Raw genomic sequence first — 20332 nt, forward strand, 5'->3', positions numbered from 1 at the left:
CATTTTTAGCACTGTGCCTTCTACCATGCTCAACACCCAACCTTTCTTTCACATGAGTTCTGGGAACTGAACTCTGGGTCATTGCATGTGGAAGGTTAGTAATTTACTAACAGACTGAGCTAGTGCCCCACATCCAAGCATAGATTCTTTGGGAGACTTAGGGGCTTAATGTCTGTGCTGAGGTGAGGATAGCTGATGGTCCTGCCAGCAGTTCCAGTTGGATTTCACTGCATCTAAAGTGAGTCTTCCTTTCTGAGGCACAGTCTGGGGGCTGGGCCTCGAGATAGCTTCTGACCCTACCACCAGCTTCCTGTGTCCTTTGCTCTTCCATGGCATTCAGTGTGCATCTGCAACGTTAAGATCTCCTCATAAAATAATTATCTGGAGGTTCTACAGACTCAAATAAGAAAAGGAGAAAATGAAACACAGCATCCTAGAGCTTCTTTAACCTCCAAATGTCAGACTGGATAAGATTTCTTCTGTAGCCATCAAGCAGCCTTGGTTCCAGACCATTCTCTTTGGAGAGAAGAGGACGTTAGGGGTTTACTTTTTGGCTTCCCGTGAATGACCATGTGCTTGAAAAGCCCTGTAAATTCCCGAAGACACGCTAGTTGAGGGTGAGTGGCAGGACAAGATATCTGTACACATGAAATTGGGTCTGTACCCCTGTCATTGTTTGTAACCACAGCATTGAGGCTCCTGAGGTATTGTTATTTAAGAAAAATTGGTGAAGACCAAGTTGTTTATATAGTGTCCAGTAAATATTGGCCTCAGAGAAAAAATTAGCCACAGCAAATTCCCTCTTGTCCATCCTGTCTCACTCCCAATATAGAGCAAGCATAAACACACGGGAGGTGAGATATAAAAAAAGCAGTCACTTGGAGAATTTATGTTGCTCTCATCTGTTGATTCAATAGATATTGAACACTGGTCTCTGAGTACTGAAGTCTTTGCATTTAGAAAGTAAAGAGTCAAAATTAGGAAATGACCCCATTCTACAAAACTCCTGACCAAACCCTAAATAAAATAAAAATAAAGGACAAAAATCAAATACTAGACAAAACAAATCATGACTTCTGTATTCAAAATACCAAGGAAGGATGAAATAAAAATACAAACTTTTCCCTAATGTGCTCTATAGCTATAATTGATTAAGAATTGGAAATGGGATTTTAGAGTAGTAGGTTATTTTTATGACATGGTTAGGACATATAAACTATTTCAAGAACAACTAAATGGACACTCGGTATTAATCTCATAGCCTAAGAACTAAACCACTATAAATCCAACTGAAGCCTCCTGTGTGTCCAGCCCCTTCATGCCCCCCTCTGGAGGAGCTACTGGCTTCATTTGTATTTGTCTTAGCATACATTTATTCTGCAGGGGCAAATCTAGCTCAATAATGAAATATGAAAGAAAAGTCATTTTGTAGACTACCATGTCATAGGAACAAGCCAACAGTGAAGAAGTCTAATGGGGACTGAGAATTAGAATCTTGTTTGAAAATTTCCACAACTTACAAAGAGTACTTTGTTTTGTACATCAGCATCCAACATGTATGTGACAGTTTTGTCAAAATGCTTTTGAGTTGCAGATGGTAGATGCCTATTTGGAATTCAAGTTTGAGGATATAAAAAAGAATGATCCTGGGCTAGAAGGTGTTGCTTCTCTTTTGTCTATTTTGGTCTGTGTACTGATAATTTTTCTTCTATGTTGGCTTCTGCCATACCAAAGGTATTCATAGTGCTATCAGACTGAGGATATATATTGCACTGAAGGTCCTGAGATCATTATATAATCAATATACAAACCAGTCTTTCTAAAGCATTACAGATCATTTTGGACAAGATTTCCCAACCTTGTCATCTTCATTAGTTTAGAACCCACTTCCCAGCGCTGGTGTTCCACTTGATTTTACTTGTGGAAAAAAAAACAAACAAAAACAAACAAACAAACAAACAAAAAAAACAAAACTTCATTGCATGGATTGTCCTGAGAGAGGATGAAACCATTGTGTTAGTATTCTCTGAACATGTTGGCCAAACTAAAATGCATGATGTATGTATGTATGTATGTATGTATAATAAAAGTCATGCAAGCTTTCCTAGAACAAAAGTTTTCATAGAGAAACCATACCTCAAACATAATATATATAAAATATTAATCCATATGCACCATACTATGTATTGTGCTTTATGTGTTAGAATAACACTCAGAAAATTTGAATTTTGGTAAGCCATAAAATCTTTTTACACAGGTCCTTTAATTTTTTTTAGTATACTTAACCTAAATATCATTGTTTATCCACAATTTCAATTTAGGTGAGAATCCTCTATTTTATCTGGAAAACTTAAATAACTTCTATGAATACATGTCTTCTCCTTCTCAGTCCTTGGGTATGGAAGGATGCGGCCCAGGTGCAGTTAATTACTTTGAGCCATGCTTATTAAACAGAGCTGACAGATGACAGTGACACAGGCAGTCAACAAAGGAAGATATGAGTAGGGAGATGCAAGGTCCCCACTCCAGAACGCTAGGTCTCGCAGACCTTCCAGTGAGTGGAGTTTTTCTGATCAGTGTTTTCCCCCCTCATTTTTCTACATCAAAGATAAGAACATGAGTTCTGATAGCCACCACCAGGAGTAGTTTTATTCTGATGCCCACCAACATGTGTAATTTTATTATCTTTTTAACATGACAAAATAAAATCTAATAGCATGAAGCAATAAAAACCTATCACATCAAAATTGTACGGGCAACCCAACAGGAGGAAAAGAGTCCTATGAGCAGCAACAAAAGTCAGGAACACACTTGATCTCATAGTCAAGAGTTCCATAACCCTACTAAGCTGATAGCTATAATATATACTTGGAGGACCTGATATATAGACCCAAGTAGGTCCTGTGCTTGCTGCCTCAGTCTCTGTGAGCTCATAAGGTCCTTGCTTTGTTGATTCAGAGGGCCTTGTTCTCCTTCTGTCCTCCATTCCCTCTGACTCTTACAGTCTTTCCACGTCCGCTTCTCTGTGATTCCCTGAGCTCAGGGAGGAGGGATTTGATGGGGTCCTCCTATATAGACACTGGCTCTCCAAGTAATGTCTGGCTGTGGGTCTTTGCACTTGTTCCCATCTGCTGCTGGAGAAAGCCTCTCTGATGATGACTGGACAAGGCATTGATCTATGAGTACAGAGGACTCCCATTAGAAATAATTTTATTGATACTTTTTTGATAAGTTGTGTTTGGCTTTACTCTAGGTCTCGGGTTATCTGGTCTCTGGTCGTTGGTCACTCAAGTGGCGTCAGGTATGGGTTCCTTCTCATGGAGGAGAACTTCAAGCCAAACCAGAGATTGGTTGCCTAATCCCACAAGTCCTGTGCCACCATTTCCCTAGCATATTTTGCAAGCAGGACAGAATGTAGGTCAAAGTTTTTGTGGCTGGGCTGGTTTCCATGGTTTCCATGTTTCTTACTTGTTAGCCTGCACCAAAGGACTAGAACATATGGGTGAAGGCTCAATGTAGGCACCAGCACAACTTCTCCATACTCAATGATTGTGGGCGTTGTCCTGAGCAATGGGACTCCACTGTTAGTGCTATCAGTTTATGGAGATCATCCCTGTGTCTTAGCATCAGCCTGGGTTGTTTGAGGATCTCCCTGGGGCTCACTGGCCAACAACTCAATTGAGCATAACCAAGCCCTGCCACTGGAAGCCTCACCTGGTGACAAGAGATGCCAACTGAGATGTCATTTACCTATTACTAGGAGTCCTCATCAGGATCAACTTCTAAGATTCTGGGAAGTTTTCATTACACTAGGTTTCCTCATTATCTCCCAAATGTTCCCCAATTCTATCTGCCTCTCCATGCACTCTCTCCCTCCACCCTAGCCCCCTCCCCCTGATTTACCCCACTCCTGTCCCCATCATCCCCCAGTTCACTCACAAAATCTGTTCAATTTCCCTACCGTGGGGAGATCCATGTGTATCTATCCTCTCTGGATCTGTGGATTATAGCTTGTTCCTTATTTATTTAATGGTTAACATCAACATATAAAGAAATCCATACAATATTTATCTTTCTTGGTTGGATTACTTCACTTAGAATGATTTTTTTCTAGTTACACTCACTAACCTGCAAATTTCATAATGTCATTGTTTTCAACAGCTGTGTAGTACTCGATTGTGTAAATGTAGCACATTTTCTTTATTCTGTCAAATAACATCTTGGTGGTTTCTAGTTTCTGGCTATTATGAATAAAGCTGCAATGAACATGGTTGAGCAAGTATCCTTGTGGTTATATGGAGTGTCCTTGGTGTATATGCCCAAGAATGATAACTAGATCTTGAGGTAGGTCAATTCCCAATTTTCTGATGTTAGCCATGTTAGTTTCCAAAGTGACTGTACCTGTTTGCACTCCCACCAGCAATGAAGGAGTGTTTCTTTTGTTCCACATCCTTGCCAGCATGAGCTATCTCTTATGTTATTAATTTTAGCCATTCTGACAGTTGTAAGATGGAATCTCAAAGCAGTTTTGATTTAGATTTCCAAAATCTGTAAAGAATTGTGTTGGAATTTTGATGGGGATTTCATTGAATCTGTAGATTGCTTTTGGTAGGATGGCCATTTTTTACTATGTTAATCCTACTGACCCATGAGCATGAGAGCATCTTTCCATCTTCTGATATCTCCTTCAATTTCTTTCTTCAAAGACTTGAAGTTTTGTCATACAAGTCTTTCACTTGTTTGGTTAAGGTTAACCCCAAGATATTTTGTATTATTTGGGACTATTGTTTCCCTAATTTCTTTTTCAGTCTGTTTGTCATTTTTAAGAAGATAATCTTGTATGCAGCTACTTTGCTGAATGTTTTTATGAGCTGTAGGAGTTTCCCTGGTTGAATTTTTAAAGTCACTTATATATACTATCATATAATTTTCGAATGATACCTTGACTTCTTCATTTAAGATTTGTATCCCCTTGGTCTCCTTCAGTTGTCTTATTGATCTAGCTAAAACTTTAAGTACTGTGTTGAATAGATAGGAAGATGGTGGATACTCTCATCTTGTTCCAGATTTTAGAGGAATTGCTTGGAATTTCTTTCCCTCTAATTTGATGCTATCTATAGGCTTGTTCTAAATTGTCGTTATTATGTTTAAGTATATCTCTCCCTTGTATATTTATTCTCTCCAGTACTTTTCATCATGAAGAGATGTTGAATCTTGTCAAAGGTCTGCACCTAATGAGATGATCGTGTAGAATTTTCTTTCAGTTTGTCTATTTGGTGGATTACATTTACAGATCTCTGTATATTGAACTATCCCTGAATCTCTGGAATGATTGTAGTGCTGGATGGTTTTTAAATGTGGTAGTGGTTTGCAAGTATTTTATTGAGGATTTTTATATCTATGTGTATAAGAGAATTTGATTTATAATTTTATTTCTTTGTTGGGTTCTATGTGGTTTGGGTATCAGAATAACTGTGACCTCATAAAATAAATTGGGCAATGCTCCTTTTGTTTCTGTTTTGTGGAATAATTTGAAGAATATTGCCATTAACTCTTCTTTGAAAGTCTGGTAGAATTGTATCCTAAAATCATTTGGTTCTGGGATTTTTTTAGTTGGGAGACTTTTAATGAATGTTTCTATTTCCTCAGGAGTTATAGGACTATTCAATTTTTTTTATCCTATCTTGATTAATTTTGGTAAGTGGTGTGGGTATTCTGTCTAAACTCCACCCCCACAGTTCCTGGCACAGCCAGGTAAGCTCCTCCCCACAGTTACTTAGCAACAGCTAGGTAGGCTTGGCCCAGTATAAAAGGGGCTGCTTGACCTCTCCTCTCTTAAGCTCTTGCCTATTTCTTGCCTCTTGTCCCCTTGCTCTCCCTCCCTCCCCATTCCTTTTCTTTCTCTCTCCATGTGGTCATGGCCAGCCTCTACTTCTCTTCTCTCTCCTTCTCTCAGCCTTTCTTTGCCTCTACTACTCTCTTAACTCCCTTACCCATGCCCTGAATAAACTCTATTCTATACTATATCAATGTGTGTCTGGTCCCACAAGGGGAAGAGATGCCTTGGCATGGGCCTGCTGAGGTACCCCCTTCCCCCACACCTCACTAGAGCATATTCTTACAGTTCTTTCTCTTTTTATAGTCACAACAAGTGGTACCTATTGAGAAAAGTACTTATTTCTTTTAGATTTTCCAATTTGGTGGAGTACAGCCTTTTAAAATATGTCCTTCTGATTCTCTAGATTTTGTTGGTGTCTGTTGTTATGCCCCCTTTCATTTCTGATTTTGTTAATTTATATATTCTCTCTTTGTCTTTTTAGTTACTTTGCATAGGGGTTTGTCTATCTTGTTGATTTTCTCAAAGAACCAACTCTTTGTTTAATTGAGTCTTTGTTTCTATTTATTGATTTCAGATCTGAGTTTTATTTCTTGTTCCCTTTGGGTGTGATTAATTTTTATTGCTTTAGAGCTTTCAACTGTGCTGTTAAGTTGCTAGCATAAGATCACTTTAAAAAAAATATAGGTAGTTAATGCTATGAATTTCCCTCTCAAAACTTCTTTAGTTGTGTCGCATAAATTTGGGGATATTCTATATTCATTTCATTGAATTCTAGAAAGATATTTATTTCTCTCTTTATTTCTGTCTTGACCCATTTTCATTCATTAGAGAGTTGTTTAGTTTCCATGAGTTTGTAAGCTTTGCATTGTTTCTATTGTTGCTGATATCCAACTTTAATATGTGGTGATCTAATAGGATGCTGAAGTTATTTTGAGTTTCTTGTATCTTGTTGAAACTTGCTTTGTGTTTGAGTATATGGTCAATTTTGGAGAAAGTTCTATGAGATGCAAAGAAGGTATATTATTTTGTGTTTGGGTGAAATAGTCCATAAATATCTATTAGGTCTTTTGGTTTATAACATCTGTTAGCTTCAGTATTTCACTCTGTACTTTGTCTACATAACCTGTCCATTGATGAGAGTGGGATATTGAAGAAGTGGTATACTTTATGTATAGGAGGGTTAATATGTGACTTAGGCTATGGTAGTATTGCTTCTACAAACTTGGGTACCCCTGTATTTCAGCCATACACTTTAAGAATTGAAATGTCATCCTGGTGGATTTTTTCCTTTGATTATCATGTAGTGTCCTTACCCATTTCATTTGATTAGTTCTTGTTTGAGGTCTACTTTTATTAGATATTAATATGGCTGTATCATCAGCTTGCTTCTTAAAGTCTGTTTGCTTGGGGTCTATTTTCCTAATCCTTTACCTCATGGTAATGTCTGTCCTTGATGTTGAGGTGTGGTTTTTGCATGCAGCAGAAGGATGGATCCTGTTTTTGCATCCAGTTTCGTAGTCTCTGTCTTTTTATTGGGGAATTGAGACCATTGATATTGAGAGATATTAATGACCAATGATTGTTGATTCCTGATATTTGTTTGTTGTTGATGGTGGTAATGATGTGTGTGTTTGTGTGTGTTTCCCTTTTGTTTTTACTGGTGTGAGATTATATATTTCCTGTGTTCTCATGGTGACAGATAACCTCTTTAGATTAATGCTTTCCTTCTAGTATCTTCTGTAGGGCTAGATTTATATATAAATATTGTTTAAATTTGACTTTATCATTGAATCTCTTCTTTTTTTTTTTCTATCTCAGTAACTGAGAATATTTCAGTGTATAGTAGACTGGGCTAGTATCTGTGGTTTTTAGAGTTTACAGCACATCTGTCCAGGCCCTTCTGGCTTTTAGAGTCTCCACTGAGAAGTCAGGTAAAATTCTAATAGAATAGTTCTGCCTTTATATATTTCTTGGTAACTTTTTGCAGCTTTTAATATTCTTTCCTTGTTCTTTATGTTCAGTGTTTTGATTATTATGTGGTGAGGGGGCTTTCTTTTCTGATTTTTTTTTTTTTTTGGTATTTTGTATGCTTTTGTACCTGTATAAACATCTCCTTTTTTAGATTAGAAAATTTTTTCTTCTATGATTTTGTGAAAATATTTTCTGGGCCTTTGAGCTGGGAATTTACTCCTTCCTCTATTCCTATTATTCTTAGATTTTGACTTTTCATACTGTCCTGGATTTCCAGGATGATTTTTTTTTTATATCTATACTTTTTTGTTTATTTCTTACATTTCTTGCTAGGTAAAAGACAATCTGAAAGGTAGAATACTGTATGATTTCAAATGTATGGCATTATAGACACTTGTCAGCACCCACAGATTATTTAGCACAAGCAATGAGTTCTATACTATAGTCAATAATATATCAGTGCTGGCTAGACAGTGTGGTACAGGTATGTAAATCCCAACACTTAGGAAGACCACCACAAGTTTCTGGTCTCCTAGATTTTCCAGGTCAACTATAGTTTCTACATCATAAAGCTTTACTCAAAAAGAAAAAAAAATATTAAAAATATACGTTTTGCTTGGTAATTTGAAACTGCTCCCCATCCCCTCCAAAAAAAATCTATGAAAAAATAAAAGTATAGCAAAACAAACCCACTAAAACAAAATCATTTCTCAGATAGCTAAGCATTTAGCAAATCCAAAACAAGACCATGAGGCTATGGCAAGATGGTAGGTTTTAGGAAGGTGTCATTAGATAGATGGCTGCTGATTTGTCGGCAGATTGTCCTCTCTGCTGGAAAAGACAGGAGCAGGGGCTTCTGAAGACTGATGTCCAGGTTTTTTAGCCATTATAGAGAACATAGAATGTTTTTCTTTGCTTCTTCCCTTCCCTTCAGATCAGAGTAAAACCTTGATATTGCCTAAGGCAGCATATTTGGGGATAGTGCATTTTTCTTTGTATGGCTTCTAATTTCAAAGTTTCTCATGATCTTCTTGTTGCTGTGAACAAATTCAGGACATAACAAATTATCTTTCACTCCTGGTTCTTGGACAACACAGGCTGGTAAAAGAAAGAGAAAATTTATCCCTTGGGGAGTGTCTGGAACCCAGGAACGAACAGCATGAAATTGCAGGCAAATCCAGCCTTTCCTATCTGCAGGGCACTGCCTTCCATGGACCACACACCATCTGAATCCAGTGGTTTGTGGCAGAAAGGCCTCTACAGAAGAGGGAGAAGGACAGCGATTCACAGACACTGGCTGAGCAACTCTCAGCAATTCTTCTCCAGGCTGCAAATATGGACACCTAAGCCCCTGAGATGAAGGTAGACTTTCCAGTGTACCATTATCCTGCTTCCTACTTTAGCAACTGCTTAAAGGCCCAATTCCTATGAAGACTATCTTGGGTTTCTTGGGAACCAGCTTCATTCTGGCCTCATGAGCTGTGTTGGGAATATATCATTCTTGTATAGAATATGAATGTCTCCAAAACCTCAAATAAACCTCAACTTTCTTGCCATCTGTACTCAAGTTATGATAACGAAACCATTCCGGAAGAATGTTCTGGAACACATCATTAATAGGAGGCATGGTGGCCAGAGGAGAGGTGCTTGGTATGGTTCTTGTTGGGTTTTGATTCCCTCAGACCTCACCAGAGAACGGACTGGTGGTTTGTGGTCTATGGTTGAAGAAACATTTGATTCTGTAGGATATTCTGTGGTTGGCTCCTCAGTAAATGGGACCAGTGTTAAAATCACACTTTCTTCATCCAATTTTTTCTCAGATTGGTCCTTGTTGTAAGTGTCCTGGCCGAAGTATGACACTTTCAGGCAGGCTTGGGCAAAGACAAAGGCAGCAGTTGAGTGAATGCCGACTTCTTTTATAGGTCTATTTATACATTTTTTCTAATTAGTTATTTTATTAATTTACACCTCAAATGTTCCCCCCAACCCCCCTCAGAGTTCTTCTCCCATTCCCCCTATTCGCTCTGAGAAGTTGCCTCTCCCCCACCAGATATCCCCTCACCCTGGGGCATCAAGTTTCTAAAAGATTAGGCACATCCTCTCCCACAGAGGCCAGAAAAGACAACCTTCTGCTATATATGTGCTTTGGACCAGCCCTGTATGCTCGTTGGTTGGTGGCTTAGTCTCTGAGAACTCCCAAGGGTCCAGGTTAGTTGACACTGTTGGTCCTCCTGTGGAGTAATCATCAATTAATACTTCACCTAACTCTTCCATAGGAGTCCCCAACCTCTGTCCAATGCTTGGCTGTATCTGCATCTGTCTCAATCAGCTGCTGAGTAGAGTTTCTCAGAGGACAGCCATATTAGGCTCCTGTTGCAACACAGCATAACATCAGTAATAGTGTCAGGGATTGTTATCCACCCATAGAATGGATCCCAGTTGGGCCAGTCACTGGTTGGCCATTCCTTCAGTTGCTGGAAGCCATGGCCTCAGCCATGGCCTTGTGGATATATTCTAGTTTACTTAAAAAATCATGAGAGAACATTCGTTGTCATAATAGTAAGAATGTTTGTGGGAAAAGAGGACACTGTGACCATTGGTTCCAGGAGCTGAAGATTGCCACCTGACCTTCAGAGAGCCCCTGGGCTCTTCCCTCCTACCTTGGAGCCTCCTCTTGCTTATGCTTATATTGTCACTCCTGAATAAAGTTTTTAGAGCTTGATCAGAATGATTGACTTGCCTTCATTCTTCGTGTCTCTTGTCCCTCCCCCCCCCTCTTTCTCCTGCTCTGGGTCCCCACTGTCCCTGCAGGTCAGGGCATTCAGTCTCTGCTCCATTTTGTCCCTGCATTAATTTTACATAGGAGAGACGTTGGGTTGAAAGATTTATAAGTGGTGTTTTAGTCAGGGTTTCTATTCCTGCACAAACATCATGACCAAGAAGCAAATTGGGGAGGAAAGGGTTTATTCGGCTTACACTTCTATACTGCTGTTCATCACCAAGGAAGTCAGGACTGGAACTCAAGCAGGTCAGGAAGCAGGAGCTGATGCAGAGACCATGGAGGGATGTTCCTTACTGGCTTGCTTCCCCTGGCTTGCTCAGCCTGCTCTCTTATAGAACCCAAGACTGCCAGCCCAGGGATGGTCCCACCCACAAGGGGCCTTTCCCCCTTGATCACTATTGAGAAAATACCCCACAGCTGGATCTCATGGAGGTACTTCCCCAACTGAAGTTCCTTTCTCTGTGATAACCCCAGCTGTGTCAAGTTGACACAAAACTAGCCAGTACAGGTGGGTTGGTGTCTTATCCCTCCACTGGGGGTGAGGGTCATGTCTGGGTGGTAGAGGTGATCACTTCAGATTCCATATCTCCACTGTTAGGTATTTTAGCTAAGGCCACCACATTGAGTCCTGAGATCCTCTCCCATCCCAGGTTCCTTTTTCTCTTCCCCCTTACTCCCATGATTATTTTATCCTTCCTTCTAAGTGGGATTTAAGCATAGTCATTTGGGCTTTCCTTCTTATTCTTCAGGTCTGTGGGGTCTATCATTGGTATTCTGAACTTTTGGGCTAATATCCACTTATCAGTGAGCTCATACCATGCATGTCCTCTTGGGTCTGGGTTACATCACTCAGGATGAAATTTTCTAGTTCCAGTCATTTGTCTGAAAATTCATGATGTCCTTGGTTTTAATAGCTGAATAGTCTTCCACTGTGTAAATAATCCACATTTTCCATATTCATTCTTCATTTGAAGGGCATCTAGTTGCTTCCACTTTCTGGCTATTATGAATAAGGCTGCTATGAACATGGTGGAGCACTGTCATTGTAGTATGGTGGAACATCTTTTGTGTATAGGCCCAGGAATGGTATAGCTGGGTCTTCAAGTAGAACTATTTCCAATTTTCTCAGGAACTGCCGGATTGATTTCCAGAGTTGTTGTACAAGTTTGCAATCCTACCAGTAATGGAGGAGTGTTCCTCTTTCTCCACATCCTTACTAGCATGTGCTGTCTCTTGAGTTTTTGATCTTAGCCATTCTGATTGGTGTAAGGTTGAATCTCAGGGTTATTTTGGTTTGTATTTCTCTGATGACTAAGGATGTTGAACATTTCTTTAAGTGCTTCTCTGCTATTTGAGATTTCTCTGTTCAGGATTCTGTTTTGCTCTGTACCCTATTTTAAAATTGGGTTATTTGATTTCTTGGAGTCTAAATTCTTGAGTTCTTCATATATTTTTTGAAATCATTAGCCTTCTGTCAGATCCTAGTGAAGATATTTTCCAAATCTGTAGACTGCCATTTAGTTCTATTGTCAGTGTACTTTGCCTTGCAGAAGCTTTTACGTTTTAGGTTTCATGTGGTCTCATTTATTAATTGTCACTCTTGGAGTCTGAGTCATTGGTGTTCTGTTCTTCCTTTCCAACTTGTATCCCTTTGTTCTCCTTCTCTTGTCTTAGTGCTTTAGCTAGAACTTCAAGTACTACATTGAATAGATAGAGGGAGAGTGGCCAGCCTTCTCTTGTCTCAGATTTTAGTGGGAATGCTTCAAGTTTCTCTCTGTTTAATTTGATGTTGGCTATTGATTTGCTGTATATTACTTTTATTACGTTTAGGTATGTGCTTTGAATTTCTGACCTCTCTAAGACTTTTAACGTAAAAAGATGTTGGATTTTATCAAAGACTTTTTTAGCATCTAATGACAGGATTATGTGATTTTTTCTTTGAGTTTGCTTATATAGTCAATTACATTGATGAATTTTTGTATATTATCTATGTGTGTGTAATTATTTTCTTCTGGTTTGTTGTGCGATGATTAATTTCTTGTGTTTTCTTGGATTTAGTGTTGGAGTTTTCCTTCTAGAATCCTCTGTAGGCTGGATTATTAGAAAGATGTTGTTTAAATGTGGTTTTGTCATGGAATATATTGATTTCTCCATCTATGGTGATTGAAAGTTTTTCTGGGTACAGTAGTTGGGGCTGGCATCTGTGGTTTCTTAAGGTCTGTAAGACATCTATCTATCTGTCCAGGACTTTCTGGCTTTTAGAGTCTCTATTGAGAATTCATGTTCAATTCTGATAGGTCTGCCTTTATATGTATGTTACTTGGCCCCTTTCCCTTATAGCTTTTAATATTCTTTCTTTGTTCTGTACATTTAATATTTTAATTATTATGTGGTGGGGAGACTTTCTTTTCTGGTCCAATCTATTTTGTGGGCTTCTTGTATATTTATGTGTGTATGTTTATGGTCATCTCTTTCTTTAGGTTAGGGAAGTTTTCTTCTATGATTTTGTTGAAGATGTTTCTGGCTCTTTGAATTGGGACTCTTCACCTTCTTCTATTCCTGTTATTCTTAGGTTTGGTCTTTTCATTATGTCCCAAATTTTCTGGATTAGAAACTTTTTACACTTGGAGTTTTCTTTGACCAATATATCAATATCTTCTATGGCATTTTCTATGTCTGAGATTCTCTTCCATCTTTTGTATTCTGTTGATAATGCTTGCATCTGAAGTTCCTGTTCTCTTTTCTGGGTTTTCCACCTCCAGGGATGCCTCAATTTGTGATTTCTTTATTGTTTCTATTTCCATCTTTAGGTCTTGGACTTCTTCATTCATTTCTTTCAGTTGTTTGATTATATTTTCCTACATCTCCTTAAGGGATGTATTTGTTTCCTCTTTAAGGTCTTCTACTTGTTTGAGTGTTTTCTGTATTCCTTTAAGGAAGTTATTTATATTGTCTTTAAAGTCCTCTATCATCTTCAGGATATGGGATTTAAGATCAGAATCTGGTTCTGATTCTGATTCAGGTTTGTTAGGGTATCTAGGACTTGCTGTAGTAGGAGAGGTATGTTCAGATGGTGCCAAACAGCATTGGGTTCTGTTGATTATGTTCTTGTTCTTGTTTTTCACCATCTGATTGTATCTGGTGTTAATTGTCCTGGGTGTCCTGGGGGATTGGAACAGGAGAGCAGGCCTCCTGAAAGACAGGCAGAGTTGTGCAGTGGGGAAGCAGGCATGCCAATCAGCTCTGAGTGCAGGTGAAAGTTCGAACTGGAAGAGAGATGGAGCTTCAGCAGGGCCCGACAGAGCCCGTATCTGCTAGGCTCTGTGGTGTCCCTGCTAATGTGAGGGTTGGGATGAGTGTCTCATCTGTGTCCCTGGTTAGAGCAATCCTCCTGGGAGTGGGCACTCCTATATGTCATAGATACCTTGAATGTTTTTATCAGGAGGTTTATGTTGTTGTTGTTGTTTTCTGATGTAGCCATTTCTTTTATTGTATCTTCAATACCTGGGACTATCTTGTATTCTGTGGGTGAAGAGTTCTTCTGTAGTTCCTCTTAAAATGCTTTAATATTTTACTTTTAGAATTCCCCCAGTTTATATTTTATTTATTGATTCTATTTTTATTTTTATGTCTTGAACAGTTTTATTAACTCCCTTCAACTGTTTATGTTTCCTTTGATTTCTTCAAGGAATTTATCCATTTCTTCCAATTTCTTGTTTGTTTTTTTTTCCTGGATTCTGTTAAGGGATTTATTAATTTCCTCTTTTAGGAGCTCTGTCATCCTCATGTAGTTGATTTAAGGCTTTTGTGTGTGTGTGTGTGTGTGTGTGTGTGTGTGTGTGTGTGTGTGTGTGCTTCAGCTATGTTGTAACATTCAGGGTCTGTTGTGGTAGGATAGAAAGACTCTAGTGTGGACATGTTGCCCTGGTTGTTATTGATTATGTTTTTATGCTGGTGTCTCGGTATATGGGATGATACATGCTGATTTTTGGATTTTTGTTGGGTGGACATTTTATTCCTTGGTTTCTGTCTCCTTTCTGGATTTTAGAAGAGTATGACAATGGTATGTTGCCTGGTTTTCTGGTCTGCTCAGCTGGTGTATTCTCAGGGAATGGCTTCTGGTGTTGGAGGCTGGAATACTGGGAAGTGTTGGAGGAGCGAAGGTTGGAGCAGAAGGTCTTTCTGATCTCTTGGGGAGGATGTCAGAGGGGAAAGGGAGACTACAGTAGGTTTCCTGCTATTGAGCCAGGGATAAGACTTAGGAGATTCTGCTGCAGGGCTGGAGGTGAGATTAGGAGATTGTATCTAGATGAGCACAGAGAGAACAAAAGGTCTGAAGCCAGCTGTAGTAATAATAGTTTAATAAATTCCGGCACAGGTTCTGTTGTGTTTATAAAAAGATAAGGAGAGAGGGGATCTGTTTGGTGGTTGTGCAGTCAGGTGTGGAGGAAGGGGCTGCTTCTTTGGGCCCATTCTGCGGTATCCTTTCCCCCTGATGGACCAGCCATGGGGAGGGGAGCAGAGAGTAGTAGAGGCAGAGAAAGGGAGAGAGAGAGAGAGAGAGAGAGAGAGAGAGAGAGAGAGAGAGAGAGAGAAAGGAGGAGGAGGAGGAGGAAGGAGGAGGAGAAGGAGGAGGGGGGGAGGGGGCCGGCCATGAACACATGGAGAGAGAGGGAAGAGGGGAATGGGAAGAGGTGAGAGGACAGATGGAGAGCAAGAAGGCAAGAGAGCATGGGAGGAGCAAGCAGCACTTTTTATAGTGAGTCATGCACACCTGGCTGTTGCCATATAACTGTAGGGTGGAGTGTAGACAAAAATGCTAACAGGTTCCTTATTGCCTTAAACCATTTATGTTCCCCAATAAAATACACACACATACACACACACACGCACACGCACACACAGCCTTTATATTTTAATATGCCTTAAGTAGCACAATAGCTTGGCAACTGCCTAACCTCCATGTTGTTCCTGACAACTCTGAGATATTACTTACTAATTTCTATGTACCATCTTGGGTGCTCCTGATTCCAAATGAGCAGTCCTCATGTTCTCTTGGCCCCTTTACATGGCATGTCTGGTTCTTCCTTCTGCATGTTCTTCCATGATTACTCTCTTCTCTCCTCTCCTGCAACACTCTCCTAAGGCATGACAGCTATCTATCCCTTTTTCCTTCTTTCTCTTCCTCATGGTCCCATGCCTCAAAATCCTAAGCCCTGCCTCTCTCTTCTACCCAGATTTTGGCTGCTGGCACCTTTATTTACCAGTTAGAATTAACTAGGGGCAGGTTCCCAGAAGCTATGTGCAGACTCTCTCATGTAAACAATTTGGGGTACCCAAATTACCATTAAAATACAAGCAGCTACAGGCAGCCAGCCTGGTTTTCTGACAGGCATGTCCTGTGGGTTAGTAGGGGGTACCTGCTGGAGTAGAGGGCTGGGATACAGCTACTGACTAGGAGGAGGAAGGTTAAGAGGAAATGGTGTATGGGATCCAAAAGAGATGTGAGCAGGGGGCAAAAAGAAGTTTCATTGCAGTGCTCGGGACCAGACTGGAGGATTGGATTTAGAGGGATAAGGGAGTCATGAGGGTCTTCAGTTAAGCTTACCTGTTACCTCTTAGATGCTATGTTCCCAGTGAAAGTCTGCAGGTATTAGGGGAGGGGTTGGAGAGGAAATGGGAGAGAAGATCTTTGTGCTTTATTGTAAATGAGTCAGAGAAGAAAGGGAGACTACAGCCAGTTTCCTGCTACAGAAATGAAGATGGGACTTGGGTTAGGGGAGCTGGATCTCAGGAGCAGTGGGAAAGGTAGGAATCTGCCTTCTGCCTTGTTCTTCTGGGAGGAGTAGCCCTTGGGTTAGCAGGAAGTACATGTTGGGCTTGGGGTCTGGGACAAAGTAACAAGTAAGGTTGGAAGGAAAAAATCATGGGATTCATGGGAGATGAGAGGGGGACAGGGAAGTTTGCCATGGACACGTTGCTGCTGAGCTGGGGATAAGACTTAGGGAATAGAATCTGGGTAACAGAAAGAAAAGAGAAGGTCCACAGGCAGCTTTTCTTGTGGGTTTTATTCTGATATCCATCACCAGATGTGGTTTTATGCAAAGTCTTCCATATGTAAACCAATGATTCAGTAGAAGCAGAAGCTACTTCAAGGGTTGTTAGGAAAAGCAAATGAGCTAAAATATACACGCAAACCTTGCTTGTTACAAAATCAGTCATACAGCTCCCGTTAAGAGAGAACTCCATGCCCAAGGGCTTTGAAGAAGAATGCCCAGGAAGAGAGAGACGCAAAGCCCTCTCCAGTGACTCACTTGGTGTCTAACAACTATCATAATAACCTTAGGCATCTTCTTCAAGACCTTCTATACAAGACGTTTACAAATCTTCCTATAATGATCCCAACAGTAAATTTTGTTTTATTTTACTTTTTGAGACATGGTTTCCCTGGGTATTCCTAGCTATCCTGAAACTTGCTCTGTAGATCAGGTTGGTTTCAAACTCAGAGATCTGCCTGCCTCTGCCCCCAGAGTGCTAAGACTAATATATATGCCACAACAGTCCAGCTAAGCATTAAGCACTTTAAGTCTATTATATTTTACCATCTGAATATTAGTCTTTGTAAATGAGATCCACCTATGTCACTGAATGAAACTAGTAATTTAGAAACAAATATGTGTGGCTATGTGTTAAATAAAACTTTAATTACAAATATTGGGCAATGGCATATTGAGTCATGGAAACAAGTCCAACACTCCTTTCAGCTTTTCAAAGAAAGCTGATATGAGAATGATTCCTGCTAAGTGGTCATGGACTTCTCAGACACCCAAGACTTAGAAGAATTTCTGGGGAGTCATTTGTGAAACATCCAAGGTCCTAACACTGTTCATATTTGCTCTGATTAATCCATTAATTCAACAAATATTCATAAAGGGTATGCAATGGAGTGGGATGCCTGTTCAGTACTGAACAAAATAAAATTAAACTAAATGCAGGTACAGGAACTCAGATCTCTTATTGTTGTGGGAAATATTAAAAAGAACGGCCAGTTCCTGTACTACACTGGGGCCCTGGTGGATCACATGGCTCCAGCGGGTTTCTCATCTCAGCAGATTCTCTGGCCCAGAGCTCCTGAGATCCCCATACAAAGACTGACCACCTAGCAGTTAGCTGTTCCAATTCCCAGTAACCTGGTAAAATCAAAACTCTAGATGCTTATAATTAATCAGTCAGATTTATATATCAATAAATTCTCAATATGCAAGATGCCCACATAATAAATCCAGGGCTAACTGATAGTGGTACAAGCTGCCCACCTTGATTAGTCAACTTACCGCAATTATTCTATCTCTATATTGGATTATATCTACCTGTGGCTATGGAAAACCACTTGGGATCTGAATCATCCTTATTCTCTTTATTTTACTCCTAACAGTGTCACTGCTATTGGTCAACTTTACAATTGCATAGTTGAGCTGCACAATTCAGGACTCTATAGAGAGAAACACACCAAAAAACTTCTGGTGGTGTACTGCAGTTTCTGGCTGCTTCTGTGAACTCAGGCTGATTGGCAAAGTGATGTCAGTGGAGACAGGTGCATGTGCTGTAGCAAGCCCCATGGAGGACATATGATGTTTGGAAGGTATAAAAAGGATGCAGTGGACAGTTGGTGCTGAGTTAAGCTTGCTTATAGAACTAGCTGTACAAGGCTTTTGGGTCTCGAGTCTTCACTGAGCTCCACTGAGAAAGCCACAGTCAAGAACGTTTTCTGGTGTCCTTCCTGGTCTCTCCTGCTGACCGGAGCTGAGGCTGAGGCCTGACTGTCTCTGCTAGGTAGGGCCACTACTGCTGATTCGTGTTTGCTAACCTGACTCTACCGAACTGTGCTAGTGTATCCATGAAGTGATAATGAGTGGCTCGATCTACCTACCACTGCTGACCTGTGAATGGAGTTGTCGATTTCCAGACAACACAGAGGGGAGCTGCTCCAAAGAACTTTTCTAAACAGGTCCCCCTCCTCCCTCCCTCCCTCCCATATCCTTTCTTTCCCACTACCTTGGCGAGTGGTGGACTAAAAGAGAGGTTAAAGCATTTAAGAACAATCATTAAAATTATATTTTGAAAAAAATTAAAGTTATACATCATAGCAATAGAAACCGTAAGACCAAGCTGATAGCAGAACAATAATCTTAAGTCCAAACCTCAGGCATGTCATGATAGGGGGTATGAAGAAGGGTGTTTTTTGTTTGTTTGTTTGTTTGTTTGGTTGGTTGGTTGGTTGGTTGGTTTGGTTTGGTTTTGTAATGGGGCAAACTATAAGATGACCTTCAATAATGCAAGCAGGCCAAAACTGGCCTGTTTTTCCAAGTTAAGGGGTTAATGTAACTCAAAACAATCTTTGGGTGTCTTTGTAAGCAAGTTACAGAAGAAGAAAAAAAAAGAAAGAAAGAAAGAAAGAAAGAAAGAAAGAAAGAAGGAAGGAAGGAAGGAAGGAAGGAAGGAAGGAAGGAAGGAAGGAAGGAAGGAAGGAAGGAAGGAAGGAAGGGAGAAAGGAAGAAAGAAAAGAAGGAAGAAGGAAAACCAAAACCACAGTTAGCCACATCACAACAAGTAAATGGCCAAGGCTATATATTTCTAGGTGGAGTCACTGAGGCAGGGGTTTTTTCTGGGATTTTGCGTCTAGGGCAAACAGTCATTATGTATGATGGAGGCCCAGCACAGTCTGAGGTTTCTCTGGCCTGGCCCTTACACTTGCTCCACTCTAGTTGCCTGCTACCCTGCTTCCCTTAGCGTGGACACTCTTGGAGTTGGAAGCCAAAATAAACTCTGTATTCTGTAAGTCACTTTTGGCCCGGGAGTTTCATCACAGCAACAAGTAACCGACACACCCATGACATTGAGGTAACCATCAGAAAAGCTTCAAATGTGAATGATTTGAAGTGATTAAATAGGCTGAGAGTAGCGGGGAGGTCAGGGATGCTGCGTCTCATTATTGGAAAGGAAGCAGTGTTTATGAGCAGTCTGTAATAACATGGAAATACTTCTAATTTAAGTGGGAAGTCTGGTTGCAAATTGTGTATACAAAGCATTCACAAGTGCATGAAGATGAAAGGGAAAACAAACATACATTGCAGAGGGAGAGGGCTGGGAGGATGCGTGCCAAATCATTCGCAACTCGCTGGGGGGTGGGAAAGGGATCGTTTTATTTTTGTCACAACTTTCTTTATTTTGGTATTTTCCTAATTTTCTATACCAAACATGCACAGCTTTTCCTGTGCCAGTATACTTGAAGCCTTGTCTGGAGGCCCTGTACTCTCTGTGGTGGGGTCCAGGGAAAAGGGAAGGCTTGGCTGGGAGGCAGAGGGCAAGCCAGGGAATCACAAGCACACTCCCTTAATTTCTAAGTTTCCTTTCTCTTCTGGATGCCTAGGGTTAATTCTAGGGAAACTCACCATGCATGGAGGGAACCCTTATTCTCTTTATTTTACTCCTAACAGTGTCACTGGAGGAAAATGACATGAATCCCACCTGCTTAAATCTACATACTTTGATGAACATGGATACTTGCATATATGCCCATGAAACCACCACTACTTCTAAAACTTTCCTTCCCTCTCATCTCTCTTTCTCTCCTCTGCTTTTCTTTTTCAGTAGAAATATTTACATGAATTCAAAGTAGAAAGACTTATAAAAGCGTCAAGTAAGAAACTGGAGAGATGTATCAGCATTTAAGATCATTT

General features: G+C 40.2%; 2 pseudogenes; both read right to left on the reverse strand.

Moving 5' to 3' along the window:
- Positions 1–4219, reverse strand: part of LOC110312001 (nuclear nucleic acid-binding protein C1D pseudogene) — a 22156-nt pseudogene extending 17937 nt beyond the window's left edge.
- Positions 4220–8768: 4549 nt separating this feature from the next.
- LOC110312003 (developmental pluripotency-associated protein 2-like) overlaps positions 8769–20332 on the reverse strand; it is a 90356-nt pseudogene continuing 78792 nt past the window's right edge.

Source organism: Mus caroli, unplaced genomic scaffold (assembly GCF_978045245.1).
Source record: "Mus caroli unplaced genomic scaffold, Mus_caroli_1 scaffold_17, whole genome shotgun sequence".
NCBI lineage: Eukaryota > Metazoa > Chordata > Mammalia > Rodentia > Muridae > Mus > Mus caroli.